This window comes from Oncorhynchus kisutch, linkage group LG8, assembly GCF_002021735.2.
Source record: "Oncorhynchus kisutch isolate 150728-3 linkage group LG8, Okis_V2, whole genome shotgun sequence".
NCBI lineage: Eukaryota > Metazoa > Chordata > Actinopteri > Salmoniformes > Salmonidae > Oncorhynchus > Oncorhynchus kisutch.
Genome location: NC_034181.2, coordinates 12,813,691 through 12,823,575, shown reverse-complemented (window position 1 = coordinate 12,823,575; position 9,885 = coordinate 12,813,691).

Here is a 9,885-nt window from a genome sequence, read left to right as displayed (position 1 = left end):
AATAGTGAAGACATCAAAACTATGAAATGACACATATGTAATAATGAACTTATCCTCTGCTGCAGAAGTAACTCTGGGTCTTCCATTCCTGTGGTGGTCCTCATGGGAGCCAGTCTCCTCATAGCACTTGATGATTTTTGTGACTGCTCTTGAAGAAACATTCAAAGTTCTTGAAATATATTCCGTATTGACTGGTCTTAAAGTCAATATAGACTGTAATTTCTCTTTGCTTATTTGAGCTGTTCTTGCCATATTATGGACTTGGTATTCTACCAAATAGGGTTATCTTCTGTATACCCCCCTAACTTGTCACAACACAACTGATTGGCTCAAACTTTAAGAAGGAAAGAAATTCCACAAATTAACTTTAAGAAGGCACACCTGTTAACTGAAATGCATTCCATGGGACTACCTCGTGAAGCTGGTTGAGAGAATGCCAAGAGTGTGCAAAGTTATCATCAAGGTAAAGGGTGGCTACTTTGAAGAATCTCAAATATAAAATACATTTGAATTTGTTTAACACTTTTTTGGTTTCAACATGATTCCATGTGTTATTTCATAGTTCTGATGTCTTCACTATTAGTCTACAATGTAGAAATTAGAAAAATAAAATAAAAACCCTTGAATGAGTTAATGTGTCCATCTTTTGACCGGTATTGTATCCTCATACTATTTATCAACCCAAGTATATGGACTATTTTGATTTCATCTTCAAGTTATAACCTTAATCTAAAACCAAGCTCATATTTTGTATTGCAAAACCTTGGTTCATGTGTGTGACTCAACCTTTTTTGGTCAACAAAAACAGAAATACATTACTATCATATCCTGTCCCATTCTACCATCCTCCTCCTATTAACTGTCACGTGAGCCTGTCTGCTGCATCTCTCAGGTAATTGCACTCTGGGGCTCTCTGGCATCCTCAACAGTGAGAGTAGATACAGTCCCTTAAAAAGTGCCAACTGAGAGAAGACATGCATATTAAGTGAAGATGTGTTCCAGACATGGGTTGAAATACTATTTGAACTCAATTCAAATACTCTATTTAGGCTTGATTGAGCTTGCCTGGTGCAATGAAACCAATGGAATAGTCTATAATATCTGACAGTCCAGGCAGATTTAAGCAAACACTAAAAGTATTTTAAATAAACACCCAGGTGGGTTGTGTCCCTATAAACAACTTTGTCACCACATGGAGGAAACTCTGTGGATCTCTGTGGATCAACATAATCTTGTGTGTGTCTGTGTGTGTGTGTGTTTGTCTGTGTCTGTTTGTGTGTCGTGCTGATACATGAGTCACTAGTCTATATACTGTACCACGAATCTCATTTACATTTACGTTTTTTCTGGGCTGCTATATTCTATATTCAGTGTCTCAAAAATGAATGAAATGGGAATGATGTGTTGGAATAATGATTAGGCTTCTTCATTGAGATAGAAAGGCAGAGAGGGGGGGGAAGGAAAAGCCTGTTTTATAATGATATCATAAACACACAGTAGTACCAGTGCAGCAGTGGAGGACAAGCATCCCAGCTTAAATTGTCTGGAATCAAATCAAATTTGATTTATCACATGCACCGAATACAACTGTAGACGTTAAAAAAAGCTAGCTTTTTAAAATCGTAACACAATAATGGAGCTTTATACAGGAAGTACCAGTACCAGATAAATTTGAAGCTATATACATGGAGTACCAGTACCAGATAAATGTGCAGATATATACAGGAATTACCAGTACCAGATCAATGTGCAGATGTGTGAAGTATTAGAGGTAGATACAGTATGTTCATGAAGGCAGGGTAAAGTGACTAGGCATCAGGCTAGATAATAATAAGGTATTAGAGGTAGATACAGTATGTTCATGAAGGCAGGCTAAAGTGACTAGGCATCAGGGTAGATAATAATAAGGTATTAGAGGTAGATACAGTATGTTCATGAAGGCAGGCTAAAGTGACTAGGCATCAGGATAGATAATAATAAGGTATTAGAGGTAGATACAGTATGTTCATGAAGGCAGGGTAAAGTGACTAGGCATCAGGATAGATAATAATAAGGTATTTTTCACACCCTGACCTTAGAGCTTTTTTTATTCTCTATTTGGTTAGGTCAGGGTGTGACTTGGTTGGGCAAATCAATTTTTCGATTTCTTTGTTGGCCTAGTATGGTTCCCAATCAGAGACAGCTGTTTATCATTGTCTCTGATTGGGGATCATAGTTAGGCAGCCCTTTTTCCCACCTTCAGTTGTGGGATCTTGTTTTTGCATAGTTGCTGTCTAGCCCTGCAGAACTTTACGTTCGGTTTTGTATTTTGTTGTTTTTCGGTGTTCATTTGAAATAAAATAAGATGTACGCCTACCACGCTGCACCTTGGTCCAATCCATCTTTAAATGAACGTGACAGTATTAGAGGTAGATACAGTATGTTCATGAAGGCAGGGTAAAGTGACTAGGCATCAGGCTAGATAATAATAAGGTATTTGAGGTAGATATGTACATGAAGGCAGGGTAAAGTGACTAGGCATCACGACAGATAATAATAAGGTATTTGAGGTAGATATGTACATGTAGGCAGGGTAAAGTGACTAGGCATCAGGATAGATAATAATAAGGTAATTAAGGTAGATATGTACATGAAGGCAGGGTAAAGTGACTAGGCATCAGGATAGATAATAATAAGGTAATTAAGGTAGATATGTACATGAAGGCAGGGTAAAGTGACTGGGCATCAGGATAGATAATAATAAGGTATTTGAGGAAGATATGTACATGAAGACATGGTAAAGTGACGAGGCATCAGGATAGATAATAATTAGCGTAAAATAAATTACAGGGTATCATCAGCAAATTATGAGTATAAAAGTGTGTGTGTCTGTGTAATGTGTATGTTTGTGTTGTGTCGGTATGCATGTGTGTGTTGTGTGTGTGTGTGTGTGTGTGTGTGTATGTAGTGTATGTGAATGAGTGTGTATACGGTATGTGTATATATAGCCTAGTGAGTATGCGTAGGATCAGTGCAGATAGTTTTGGTACCATTAATTGACCATTTAGCAAACTTGCTCTAACCAGAATAGAAGGAGGAGTGGGAGGCTCAGACTGGCCAATAAAGAGAAAAGATTCATATGGGCAAAGGAACACAGACACTGGACAGAGGAACTCTGCCTAGAAGGCCAGCATCCCGGAGTCACCTCTTCACTGTTGACATTGAGACTGGTGTTTTGCAGGAGACTGTTTTATGAAGCTGCCAGTTGAGGACTTGTGAGGCGTCTCAGAAGAAAGTTCTTTGTTTCTGGCCATTTTGAGCCTGTAATCAAACCCTCAAATGCTGATGCTCCAGATACTCAACTAGTCTAAAGAAGGCCAGTTCTACTGCTTCTTTAATCAGACAACCGTTTCAGCTGTGCTAACATAATTGCAAAATGGTTTTCTAATGATCAATTATCCTTTTAAAATGATAAACTTGGATTAGCTAACACAATGTGCCATTGGAACACGAGTGATGGTTGATGATAATGGGCCTCTGTACGCCTATGTAGATAAATATCAGATTCCATTAAATATCACAGCAACAATAGTCATTTACAACGTCTACAATGTCTACACTGTATTTCTGATCAATTTGATGTTATTTTAATAGACAAGAAAATGTGCTTTTCTTTCAAAAAAGAAGTGACACCAAACTTTTGAACAGTGGTGTATATGTTGTGTTAAACATTTGATTTGGTCTTACTGCTATTAGCCCATACAAATGCATTGAATGACACATCCACTACATGGAATAACATCTCAAATAAGTGTATCCTATGACTATCACTATCACTATGTCTGAGAGATATAAAAAAGATCATTATTATTATTTTATCATGTATTTAACACCTTACTTTTCTCACTTAACAGTCTCCATATATACTGTACTTCCAAAATGTTTTTCAACTGGTACCGGGGAACCTTCAGATGAGTCTTGTGAATCTATATAATTGTTAAGGCATGTAGCCTAGGGCTGGGAGAGAAAAAAATTCACTCCATGAAATTGATAAAGTATGATTTATGCATCTCTCCTTCCGTAATCAGTCTTGCCTTGCCCTGGAACTGTCTTGGGGTAGCAAATGAGCAGGGGTTAAATTGTGCTAACCTCTGTCTCTTTAGGAAGTGCAGGGAACGCTATGGCAGCGCCAAATAATCTAAATGTCATTAATCAATCTATCTCCACCACTCCATCCACCCTGAGATACTACAGTACCTCCAGTCCCTCTCTTCACCATCCCATCCACCCTGAGATACTAGAGTACCTCCTCTCCCTCTCTCCACCATCACATCCACCCTGAGATACTAGAGTACCTCCTCTCCCTCTCTCCACCACTCCATCCACCCTGAGATACTACAGTACCTCCAGTCCCTCTCTTCACCATCCCATCCACCCTGAGATACTAGAGTACCTCCTCTCCCTCTCTCCACCATCACATCCACCCTGAGATACTACAGTACCTCCTCTCCCTCTCTCCACCATCACATCCACCCTGAGATACTACAGTACCTCCAGTCCCTCTCTTCACCATCACATCCACCCTGAGATACTACAGTACCTCCAGTCCCTCTCTTCACCATCACATCCACCCTGAGATACTACAGTACCTCCTCTCCCTCTCTCCACCATCACATCCACCCTGAGATACTACAGTACCTCCTCTCCCTCTCTCCACCATCACATCCACCCTGAGATACTACAGTACCTCCAGTCCCTCTCTTCACCATCACATCCACCCTGAGATACTACAGTACCTCCTCTCCCTCTCTCCACCATCACATCCACCCTGAGATACTACAGTACCTCCTCTCCCTCTCTTCACCATCACATCCACCCTGAGATACTACAGTACCTCCAGTCCCTCTCTTCACCATCCCATCCACCCTGAGATACTAGAGTACCTCCTCTCCCTCTCTCCACCATCACATCCACCCTGAGATACTACAGTACCTCCTCTCCCTCTCTCCACCATCACATCCACCCTGAGATACTACAGTACCTCCTCTCCCTCTCTCCACCATCACATCCACCCTGAGATACTACAGTACCTCCTCTCCCTCTCTCCACCATCCCATCCACTCTGAGATACTACAGTACCTCCTTTCCCTCTCTTCACCATCCATCTAACCCCTCCACCCCCCCCCCCCCCTCTTTCCTCTCCATCCCCCCTCTATCCCTCCATCCCCGCCTCTAACCCCTCTATCCCCTCTCTATCCTCTCCACTCCCCCTATCCCCTCTCTATCCTCTCCACTCCCCCTATCCCCTCTCTATCCTCTCCACTCCCCCTATCCCCTCTATCCTCTCCATCCCCCTCTATCGCTCCATCCCTACCTCTAACCCCTCTTTCCCCCCTCTATCCTCTTCACTCCCCCTATCCCCTCTATCCTCTCCATCCCCCTCTATCCCTCCATCCCTACCTCTAACCCCTCTATCCCCCCTCTATCCTCTCCATCCCCGCTTCTAACCCCTATATCCCCCCTGTCATGTCTTTGGCATCATTAAACTGAAGATGAGTCTTTATCAAAGATTCTCTGTAATTATTATTATGCAATTAAACAGATTAATCATGTAACTGTAATTGACTAGGAAGTTGGGGCACCAAGGAAAATATTCAGATTACAAAGTTATAATTTTCCTAATATAACTTTCAGATATTTTTATATCTGATCAATTAGTCTTCAAATTAATGAATTATTATTTACCTCACGTTAGTCTCATTCTAAACATCGTAAATTGTTGGTTATCTGCACGAACCCAGTCTTCACTATGAGTCATCCATACATAAATTGTCTTAAATCCTTTATTTACTAACTAAGTAATTCACAGAAATGCATAACAAACAGTAGATATGGTTACAAGGAAATGATAGGGGAATGTGCCCTAGTGAGCTAAACCGGCATGGTGGCTTGGTGGACAAAAGACTGAGGGGCACGAAAGATAAAAGACACTACAAAGTTGATAATTATAACGATTGAAATGCTAATCCTTTGCACATGAACACTCACTCATTCGAGAGTAATTGCAATCAATATTTATATTTACACTCAGCGTGTCACGTGATCTCTGTTGGAATCGTCCTTTCTGTTGGAAGTTCAATTGTCTTTCATGGTTAGTGTGGCTACTTCAGAGTCCCATTCAGAAATGTTGTATTAGAATAGATGTTTCGGCGGTCGTCGGTCTTCGCGTTCAATTATACCGAATTCCTAGCTGCAGACTAGTAATTAATATCAAAGACTTGTTCTTATTCTGTCGGTATCGATAGTCTAAGAGTTTAACCACGTGAGATGGTTAAAAGATTCAGCAATCTACATAAACCTTATTTCCCTCTTTGATAGAGGTACTGGTCTGGTCTCAAACCTTAGCCCTCTCGTAATTGAGGTAAGCTCGGTCTGGTGTGGGACAACCCACGTGGGGGTTTAATTCGAAACATAGAAAAGGGCTGTCCCATGATTCCAGGTCCTGTCTGTGCCCCTGGGGGTGTGCCAGAAATACAATTATCTCACATTAACATCATTACATAGCATAACATCATTTCACGAATAGTTTCATCTTTACTCATTCATTTTATAAAACAATTAGATGTAAGCCTCATAACTGAGGCTATTGTATAAACAGAGTTTACCTATCTCTCTCCTACCTATCTCTCTGATTTGGTCCTGCCATACATACCTACACATACTCTACGGTCACAAGACGCAGGCCTCCAAATTGTCCCTAGAATTTCTAAGCAAACAGCTGGAGGCAGGGCTTTCTCCCATAGAGCTCCATTTTTATGGAATGGTCTGCCTACCCATGTGAGAGACACAGACTCGGTCACAAACTCTGGTCATGAGGAGAGGAACTCCTCTAGGAATGTACGACCTCTCTGACCACAGCAGCCTTGGTGTAGGAGACAGAGAGAGGGGGATAGCGCAGAGGTAGGGGGTTGGTGCTCGCTGTGTCCAAAGAGGGCAACGTCATGACACCCCTCTATATCCTCCATCCCCCATCCATCCCCTCCATCCCCCCTCTAACCCCTCCATCCCCTCCACCCCCCCTCTATCCTCTCCAACCCCACCTCTAACCCCTCTATCCTCCATCCCCCATCCATCCCCTCCATCCCCCCTCTATCCCCTCCATCCCCCTCTAACCCATCTATCCCCCCTCTAACCCCTCCATCCCCCTCTATCCCCTCCATCCCCCTTCCATCCCCTCCATCCCCTCCATCCCCCCTCTCTCGCCTCCATCACCCTCTAACCCCTCCATCCCCCCTCTCTCGCCTCCATCCCCCTCTAACCCCTCCATCCCCCCTCCATCCCCCCTCTCTCGCCTCCATCACCCTCTAACCCCTCCATCCCCCATCCATCCCCTCCATCCCCCCTCCATCCCCTCCATCCCCCCTCTCTCGCCTCCATCACCCTCTAACCCCTCTATCCCCCTCTATTCTCTCCATCCCCCCTCTATCCCCTACATAACCCCCCATCTATCCTCTCCACCCTCTCACACATATGATTATGTTATATATAGGCATATTATGCATGTTACATTGTTATAGCTACCATGAAGTGGTGGTTATGGAGAGCCATCTCTCCAGAGGTTCTGAATAGTTTATCACCTGTATCACCTCTCTACTGCTGTATGGCACTTCTTATTGGTTACATCAGCAGCCTCTCGTACATATAGTGGATTTTAAATTTGCCGTTGTTCTTATGACGCGATCCTGTCCCCGCAACACCACTGTAGGTGCTTTGAAATATGATGTACTGCATATGGTGTTCAGGATGTGATGACAAGATTCAATTTAACAGAATTGCATTTCCTTTTCACACATATTTCATGAAATAGCAATGCAGTGTAGGCATTCTAGTATTGTTATTGGAATGTAGCCTTGTTATTGGAATCTAGGCTACATTCCAATAACAATACTAGAATGCCTACATTGCATTGCTTTTAAACTAAGTGGTATGGAAGTGTGGATATTGCAACAGAACCCATGTACTCTAAATACTTGTACTAAAAAAATGATATATAATTTAAAAGTAATGTAACTTATAATTGTGTCATGAAAGTGATACATAAGGTAAATGTGTGTACAAGAAACAAGCCTGCACCTTCATGTTCCATGCTGAGATTGAATTTTTATAGCCATACTATAACCTACTACATCTATTTCCATATAGGTATTTGAATTAGATTTCCATAGTTATTCAAGTAATGGAGCGTTGGTATCGCATTGGGATCTGATAGATAGCTTTGCGCTGTGTCATTTAGCCACCCAACAGATGACTGTCGTTCAGTCAGAAAGTATGGACTAATGTGGAGGAGACCTACCGGTGTGACAACCATTAAGTTCAAGTGTGGATTTCAATTTGTTGGTCAAATATTCTCATTATCAATCATTGGCTTGTGACAGACAGCGTCTGGCTGGGGGAGGCTTTGTCAATCAGACACACGACTCTGTGAGAGTGATTTGATTGGCCCTGGATGACAGCTGGATGAGCTCTCTGTGTTGCCCATGGAAATACACTGACTAGAGCAAAATGGCTGCCGGGGGCCACCCATCATGGAACATGGAACATGAATGGGACCGTCCATTCTAGTCAGTTTATTGCTATGGCCCTCGATGACAGGAGCTTGCCTGCTCATGGAATTATAATTACTCCCATGGATATGTTCAATATGGCTGCCGGGCCACCCCATCACAGATCATTGACTTGAATGGGAATGTCCATTGTAGAAATATTTCCATCACCCATCTCGCATTGCATAGGGAGAAGAAGAGCCTCCGAAGGCCCATAATCAAGGTCATATTTGACAGATATGTAATATGATTGAATGGTTCGCTGGTTTATTCATGATCAACTGATAGATCTATTGGCTGATTGTTTCATGCCTGTATTTATCCTTGCTCATTTCGTTGGTGTTCGGTTTAAGTGTCATCAATACTGCATGAACTAAAGCTACAGTTAATAGTCTTGAGCACACATTTGCATAGATTGGTAAGAAGAGATAAGATTGACTTTATTATCCCTGAAGGGAAACTTGGCCATCATATTTTGTTGTTGTTTAGGAATCCTTACCAGGGATGTATTGTGCACTTACACAAGCATCGCCTGAACCAACCTGACCTTGTAGGGTTGGGAACTCCCAATCACATCTGCACCATCTGCGTTGCCTTAATACTGACGAGTTAAAGCCTCCATCTCCTCCATCCCGGTTGCTGTACACAGACAATTGTATGCGCGAACACACACACAAGAGGCATGAGTGACACACTCACACACACTCCCCCCCCCCCCCCACACACACACACACACAGTCGGTGTCCTCTCCCAGAGCCGAGGGTTAATCCCTCTAGCTATCCTTCCATTAAAGTAGAACTACCCGTCCACCTTTCATTCACCAGACCGTAGCCGGATCTTTAATCAGGGTGACCTTTTGACAAGGCATAGGGCTCAGCTTAGGTAGCCATTTTGTGCCCTCTCTCCTCTTTGTCATGCCATTGGTTCAATATGTGTCGCTCCATAATGGCAGGTCAGGAGAAAAAACATGTGGGTGGTGTTGTTAGTACTGATGAGATTAGTGGTGCAGGAGAGAGAGATTGAATAGAGAGGGAGAGAGAGAGGGAGAGACAGCGAGAGAGACAGAGACAGATAGAAAGAGAGGGAGAGAGGGAGAGATGGTGAGAGAGACAGAGATAGATAGAAAGAGAGAGAGAGAGAGAGAGACAGAGAGAGAGAGAGAGAGAGAGAGAGAGAGAGAGAGAGAGAGAGAGAGAGAGAGAGAGAGAGAGGGAGAGGGAGAGACGGCGAGAGAGACAGAGATAGATAGAAAGAGAGGGAGAGAGGGAGAGATGGTGAGAGAGACAGAGATAGATAGAAAGA